We start from the raw sequence: 8,622 nt of genomic DNA, 5'->3' as shown, positions 1-8,622 counted from the left end.
ATTCTGTGGGTTCCTATTAATCACCCCTGTGATATGCTCAGATTCCACAGAACCACCACAATATCTTTGGGGTCCTTGGCACCACCTGCCCACATTGGCACCTTTCAAATGCTTGTTAGACCGCCTTATGCAAACCCAGCAAGAGGTCAAGGTCACAGCTATGGCAGCCATGCAAATGGCAGCAGGTGGCCCATCAGGCCAGCAGGCCGCCGCATATCTCCTTCACATTGCAGAACATCAGCTATAAGAGCTGAGTGGGCAAGCCAATGACGGGTAAGACGGGAAAAGCCCTCCCGGTCAACCTAAGACAGGCTCCACTCAGATATACCTGGCCTATAAGGCCAGGGGTCCCTCCCAGAGTCAAATTATTGGCATTGAGATGCGAGACCAAGGGTACTGCAGTGCCATCCGCCCCAAAGGTTGGGGGTAAGACAGGAATGAATGTCTATATGCATCCAGGTTCGGTTCACAAAAGCCTGGCCCTGCGAAAAAATGAACCACTCACCTTGAGCATGGTCCTGGCGCAAGGATATGCACAAAACAGGGTGATGCACAGCAGGGTATAGACCTCTACATTCTCTCATGCCTCGGCCTACAAGGTAGGCCCACTCCTTGGTGTCTAACAGCAACAAGGTCATAGACACCTTGGAGGGACCCACAGACCATCCTATTTTAATAAATAAAAAAGGGGGAGATGTGGGAAGCTGCCTATGAATGGCGCCCATTTCCTGCTTCCGGGTTCTTCCCGGCCTGAACAAGCCCGCCAAATTGTCATATCTGCCCAGTTACCCATGACGCTAGCCTATCAGCTTGTTAGGCGCGCTTCTCTGTGATTGGATACTGCTTCCCCTTATAAGAGGTTGTTCCTGCCCCCAACGGCGGAAGAGGAAGCAACTCTGAGGGTGGCGGACCTTTTCAGGTCCGGTTCGCTCTACGTAATAAAGTTTGAGAGCTGATCCTGCTCGAGTTTGGTCTCCTGTCTCCCGCGGCTCCGGTCAAAAAAGAATTGCCTATATCATCAGGTATAATAAAATTGAACAAAACAGTACAGAACAAAACCAATAAAACCTAAACATTGGAGACATTTCTGAAATTCAAAAGAAGATAATAGTCAAACCAGAATGAGTATTATACTGAATCTTATTGCCTTCAAAGTAGTTGCCTATACCCTCAAAATTGATACTATCAAACAGAACAGAATGGAGTAAAATCAGTCAAAACAAGATGGTGAGAGCAATATAGGGCTTCAAATTGATTTAACAGGAAATCAGAAAGTTACTATAATATATCCTGCTAATTTTTAAAAATATTTTCCCTTAATTAAAAAAATAATAATAATACGTAAAATTTTTTTAAAAAGGGGGGAGAAAAATTTTGAAAAAGGGGGGAGATTGATATAAAAGAGGACATAACAACATAACAATACAGATTAGAACAGAACAACTCCCAGAAGAACTGAAAACATCATACCACAGTGATATATGTGCACCCATGTTTATAGCAGCACAATTTGTAATAGCCAGATTTTGGAAACAACCTAAGTGTCCATCAACTGAGGAATAGATATAAAAGTTGTGGTATTTTTATACAATGGAGTATTACTCAGCTATAAAGAAAGATCACATTGAGATATTTATAAATAATTGGGCACAGCTTGAGACCATACTCATAAGTGAAATAAATCAAACTCACATGTATGAATACCGAATAGTTTCCCTAGTGTAAGAAATAATATAAATACATAAAAGTATGTGGTAATCATGATTCTCCATTATATGGCTTTGAAGCAGTATAAAATTTTCACTTGTTAATTGAAATGGTTTTATACTGGGCTGTTTGAAATTATTGTCTGTGATGATATGAACAGCTATTTTGAAGAAAACGAGACATCATAATAGCTAGTGCTGATTTAATATCATCTGTTTTGAAGTCCCATCAAACTGTTGTTCTTCAGTCTCCATTGCTTTATGATGTTGTATCTTATTGGATTTTATTATATGTGATAGTATAAACCAAATTTTATAGGCAAATAGATAATATAGAAACCATTCTTCATTTTCTGTTAGCTGGTTCTAAATACCTTGTAACACTTTCATCCTCTTGAAGGTTTCACACTGTCTAGATATGTTTCAAGCTATTGTATACAAAGTTGTACTCAAATATTTCAAGGAAAGACACACTATGGTAAGTACTATTAAGTCAGGTTATCTTGTGGTGAAACTATGTTACTTAAATTGTTAAATTTTGTATTTGTATAGGAGGGTTGAACCCAGGGCCTTACTACAGAGTGATATCCCCAATCCTTTTTAGGTTTTGATATTTCAATTTGACCCTGGGTCTCACTGTGCAGCTAAGTTGTTCAGTCTGGGCTCAAATATGTGACCATCTTGCCCTAGTCTGGTAGAGCATGGGGATTACACAGATTCAAACCTCAACCAGTTTCTCTAGGTATTTTTAAAAACCAAATGCAAATCTGCTGCTATGGTCTGGCTGACCACTTTTAGACCATGGTTGATTGGTCTCTCTCTCCAGGCTGTACCCAGGGGTCATTCTATGAGAGGTCAATAACTTTCTGCATTTCAGGATACAGCACTTCAGGATTCTTTCTGTGGAATGTCTTATATCTCCACTAGTTGAAAATGGAATACACTTTGGTAAAAGCAGTTCAGTCAAACCCTAGAGACAAGAGGTTTTTCTTTTGTTTTGTGCTTTTGCTTATTCACTCTTGTTAGCTACTAAGTGGTAACTTAAACATTATACTTTATTAGAAGTAGTTATATCTTTATGGAAACTATATCTATAAATGGTATTTTACATATCACTGTAGAAAAAACTGCAAAATACTAGTATGAAACCTGTTTGTTTTTCTTCTTTCCAGACTATATTGTAGAATGCAAAATAATAAAAAATTTCCAATGATTGTCAGAAAAATCATAAAACATACAGTCCACTAAAAGTTATTGAAGAAGGATGAAATTTATTCTGTGGCTTGTGTATGAATAATCATTTGACAGCAAAGTATGGAAAAATCAGTGTTGGCAGGATGAAAGAGAGGTAAATAGCAAAGATACATTTATCAAAATTTATCACAAACTAAAACAATATCAAGAGCGCATAAATCTAACAGTTAAGAGTTGTTTTCCAAGGCAAATGTTGGGCACTATAGTATCATACCATCTTATGCTTACTTGAACTTTGGTAATATTCTTTTAAAGTCCCTCATGTGACATATCTGTATACTTCAAAAGATAAGGACTTTCTTTTATATCTTCTAAAGGAGTAATAAAAAAACTGTTTTCTACTGTGCCATTTCTTATCTAGAAGTGTTCATCCATGCTTAATTATTTAATCTATTAAATAATTCATCCATGTTCATCCATGCTTAATTATTTAATCTATTATTTTTCTGGATTAATGAGGCACGTTACCTACAAACAAGTACATCTGTGAAGAGACCTAAGAACGGCACCAGAAGCAGAGATATAACACATCTCTTTTCTTTACTCAAACACACTGAACTAAGGGAATCTCCTAGTATTTTCCTTAACTTATTACTTAAATCTCATATCATTTTTAAGATCATGTTAAAGCTTTTGTGTATATTTCTGTATGTTAAACCTCTCCAGATGTAAAACTCTACATTTCCCAAACAAGTAGAATGAAAGAAAATTTTGAGGGTTAGCAGTTTTCATGAATTTTCTTATCATTCAAAGACAAATCTTCCATCACAATGCAGTAAAATTGATCTGATTCCCAATTTACATCAAATTATAATCCTTGTACACTTATCATACTCAAGTCCATTTGAAGAGAAATTGTGTGTTGTGCTCAGTATATTTATAATGGAATAACACAGCATGTAAAATGATTTCACTTTTCTTTAGCTTTAATTTTTCTGGTGTTACATGAATAATACATTAAAATCATTTATACATACATGATGGAAATGTTTTAAGAAGGTAATAAAGTACAAAAAAATTAATTCAACAGCATTGTAGAATTGTGACTGTGATAATCTTTGAATACTACTAAAATATTAAAATTTTCTTCAAAATGTATTTTAATTAAGAGCTGATATTATTAAGAGATCTAAACATTTCTCTTGAATCACTTTCTCAGTGATTCCATCACTTGTCTGTTCCTCAGACTGTAGATAAATGGATTTAGTACTGGATTTATAATGGAACAAAATAGAGAGATGATCATATCTTTATCATCTGCTTGTGAAGATGTTGGATGCACATACATGAAGAGAAGAGGGCCATAGTATAATGACACAGAGAAGAGATGGGCTCCACAAGTGGAGAAGGGTTTGCTTGCACCCTTTTCAGATTTCTTTTTTAAAACTGTAAGGAGAACAAATGTATAAAACACAAGAATAGTCACAATGCTGAATATTTGTATTGAACCAGAGAAAATAAAAACCATTAGATAATTAATGGCAGGATCAGTACAGGATATCTTTGTCGATGGAATTACATCACAATAAAAATGATGTATGATGTTGGAATTACAGAAGGTTGATCTGAATATAAAACTTTCATGAACTAAGACATGAAGAAATCCACCTACAAAAGATAAAACTAATAGCTGTCTGCATAGTATAATTGGTCATAATGACTGGGAAAAGTAAAGGTTTGCATATAGCCACATAGGGATCACAAGCGATGGCTGCCAAGAGAAACATTTCATGGTTGCACTGACTACAAAGGAAAAAATTGTATCATGCATGCAGGGAAATACATCATCTTATATGTATCTAATAAGTTAGCTAGCATTTTGGTGTCACAGTGGATGACAACCAAGTATCTACAAAGGCTAAATTCCCAAGGAAAAAATACATAGGTGTGTGAAGGTGAGGCTCCTTCCTGATGAGAGTAATCAGACCCAGATTCCCAACCAGGGTGATGAGGTATATTGCCAGGAATGCCAGGAACAGGGGGATTCGCCACTCCAGGTGATGTGGGAGCCCTGTGAGGACACACTGTGTCAGCAGTGTTGCATTTTTCATTTCCACATCCTCACTGGAAGTTGTCTGCAATGAAATGTAGTTTAAAAAACTCTAAGTTACTGAGGTTTTCCAGGGTGAATATTGTAGAAAAAGAATTGTGATAAAAATCACTTATCTAAAATGATAACATACATTTTTCAGAATAAATATAACTTCAGTGGCAGAAAAAAAGCTTGCAGGAACTGGAAGGAAAATACTTTGATTAATTTAGTTCAAGAAATGTACCCAAAATGTAAGGTTTAGAGAAAATGAGAGATAATCTTCCAAATTTATTGAGAACCCTTGAATATAGTAGTAAATTCTATATCTTACACATTCTGAGCTGAGAGTAAAGCAACTTGAAATTTCATGCTTATAAACTGAATTGAATGTCATGTTAAGGAATTTGAAATTTATTTCTCAAGTAGTGTATATATGTTAAGATTTTTTAAACTGTGGAATAATATTTTATTTGGTTAAAATATTTAGCAGTATACATAACAGATACAGGAAGACAACATTGAAATTAGAGATAATACTCAGGATACTATTGCTATTGCCCAATACTTATCAAACCATATTATTCATCTCCATTGCCTAGGGGAGTTCACTGAAGAAAACATAGTCTGAGGTATTACTTTAGAAATAGTCAAAAGTTCAAGAATGAGTTAAGAATTGTATTTTTAAAATGTTCCACTGATGTGAGCTTAAGAGTTATGCCTTCTCCATATATGATGTGGCATTTACAATAATTAAGAGAATGGAGAATCACTAGGATTAGGGTTCACTCTGGATATTAAAAGGTGGACAGTGAAGCAGAGACTGTCCCTTGGTTACTGGGTAAGTGATCAGTAGGAATAAAATTGTGAACTTGTCAGATTTGTAGAGGGAACATTTAGCTAAATGTATTAATCTATTAGATACTAACTGAAGAAATACCATGGATGTCATTGGAGTGGTGTGGCTGGAGGGATATAATGGGTAATCTGTACCTGAGCAAATATACACAAAGAAAAGAGATGCAGGCAAAATGGTGAAGAAATGTTATTAAAGAGATTGGTAATTAGAATGTGGACAAATGTCATTTATTACAAGGCCGCATCTGAACATTTATTTGCTTAGCAAAGGCTACCATTAACTTGAGAACCAAAAAAGGAAAAAGCTTTCTATACCATGCCCTATGCACTTAGATTGAGGGCCTTTTATCTAGATTTGTACAATGCAACCCACATTTTAGGACTTCCAAAATGCAGACATGTAGAGAAATATATAGAGACAAAAACGAAAAAGTTCCAAAAGCAATAATATCAAGATTCCAGCAAATACAACCCATCTCCTCCTCAATAACGTTGGTAGTGTGAGTGGTGACATCTAAGGCCAATAGCAGCAATAGCAATCTGTATTATGATAACATTGGGGCCTAATTTGGCTGCCCATGGGTGCCTTGTTTTCTTTTTGTCTACCCATTTCAAAGTGATAACTGTAATCTCTCTAGAAGTTTTTACTTTGAGCCAATTTCAATTTGAGAAACTCAACTATTGTTGGTATCCAAAGCATTGGATAGAACAAAGTGAGGCAAGATATAAGATAAAGAATCATGAGTAGCCTGACCCCCCCAAACAGAAGGAAAAAAAGCAGGGTCTTGTGGACAGAAAGAGAAAATGTGTACTCCAGTAATACACAAAGTAAATAATAACACCCAGTACCAACACAAATGTTCTAATAGATGTGGAGTTAGTAAAATTATTGGATTGTAGAAATGAAGAAATTTTTAGTGACTTCACTAACAGGAGTTTCTGTTTTGTAAAAAAATTAAGATAAGAGAACATTTGAAAGTATATAGGCAACAAGTAGCATAACAATAAAAGAATGAAAGCGGATACTCCGTATTATAAAAATGTTTGCGATTTTCCTATTGTATGTAACCAAATTTAACCCAAAATTCCTGCACAGAATTTAATAAAAGTTTTAAAATAAAGAAGACAGGAATAAATGGAGAAAGAAACAGGACAGAAGAAGTTTGAAGTGAATTTGGGGTGAGTAAACAAAAATAAGACAGAAAGAATAAAGAAGACATCAATGTAGATAAGTATAAAAAAATCAGGCATGAGAATATGTTTCTTTATAGTGATGTAACCAAGCTCATCATCTCACAAGGTTTCTGCCTGAATCACAGGCTTTTAATGTCCCTTTCTAGATGATAGATTTTTAAGTGATTTTTCAGTTTCCACTTTTGAGTACATCAACGTTTCCCAGCAAAAGTTGTAATCTGAATACAAAATGTGCTTCCTCCAATTTAAAAAAAAGAATCAAAAAGAAATAGCTTGCACTCTAAAATAGGAACTTTATAAACAAAAGCTCCAAAATTATACATTGAGCATATTTTTAATAGGAATGGAAATCTTTCTGTGAAATTCTAAATCACAACATAGTTAAAAATAATCACATTCAGTTGTGTGTGGGCACTGATTAATGCATAAAGGGAGCAATGTTATAGCACTTTGTCATATTTTAATCTGCATAAAATAATAAAACCATGAAGAGTGGGTGAAAGGTCTGCCAGTATTTAAATGACATCTTAAAATGTTATGGCTCATAAAACACAATGAACCATTTTATAAATTGCAGAAATATTTCTTCGGTAAAAATCATTATGTCAGGAATGCATCAACCAATCCATCAAACCTAGGTTTAAATCATTTAAGTTAAAGATCACCATATAAATTCATTAAATCTCAAAATCCTCTCAAGCAATATTGTTTATCACATTTTCCACAAAAGTAAAATAATACAATGCACTATTTAACAATTTTCATCTGGATCTTTTGGTATCTTGTACACCCCATTTAAATTATTAAAAAAACACAATTTTAAACTTTTGTAAAAATATTTTTTTTAATTTTATTTAAGGAGAAAAGAAAAAAAAGCAGAGAAAATGTACAAGTTATACAGATTTGCAGAAAAAAATGAACAGTAGGAAATCACTAGTTAATTGATTACATATTGTCATCTTAGAAATAATTGTTCAAGTCACAAAATTAAAGCTTGTAAAGTGGACATTCCATCAATGATACTGCAAACAGTTCTGTTCAATGATCCGATAAAACTCTGTGATATCATTTTCTATCTTATACACTTAAATATACATGCAGTTATATAGTTTAGAGCACTTTCTTTTCCTCTCTTTTGTACAATGACTATTACACATTTTGGGATTCATTGCTCTCACAGTTCTTATTACTTTTTTGGAAGAGAGTAAAACCAAATGTGACATAACAGAACAGAATCGGTCAAGTCAAAAGGGTGGACATAATAGATAATGTGAAAACATAATACAGGGTGATCAACAATGGTTACCATAATGCCTCCTGCTATCTCTAATAGAATTGCCTATACCATTAGTTATAATACAATTGAAAAAAACAGTAAAGAACAAAACCGACAAAACCAAACCATTGGAGACATTGTAGGTCTTCAAAAGTAGATAAAAGTCAACGAGAATGGGCGTTATAATGAATCCCATTATCTTCACAGCTGGTGCCTAAATTTTCAAACCTGATACTATCCAGCAAAACAGAATAGGGGAACATCAGTTAAAAACCAGATGGTGAGAGTAATACAGGGCTTTAAGT

General features: G+C 34.5%; 1 pseudogene; it reads right to left on the bottom strand.

Moving 5' to 3' along the window:
* Positions 1-4,089: 4,089 nt before the first annotated feature.
* LOC106026868 (olfactory receptor 5H17-like) lies at positions 4,090-5,032 on the bottom strand (annotated as a pseudogene).
* Positions 5,033-8,622: the final 3,590 nt, after the last annotated feature.

Source organism: Cavia porcellus, unplaced genomic scaffold (assembly GCF_034190915.1).
Source record: "Cavia porcellus strain 051 isolate PalLab524CR breed Dunkin Hartley unplaced genomic scaffold, mCavPor4.1 scaffold_5, whole genome shotgun sequence".
Lineage (NCBI taxonomy): Eukaryota > Metazoa > Chordata > Mammalia > Rodentia > Caviidae > Cavia > Cavia porcellus.
The sequence above is the reverse complement of the archived record's forward strand: the minus strand, read 5'-3'. Positions and strand labels throughout refer to the sequence as shown.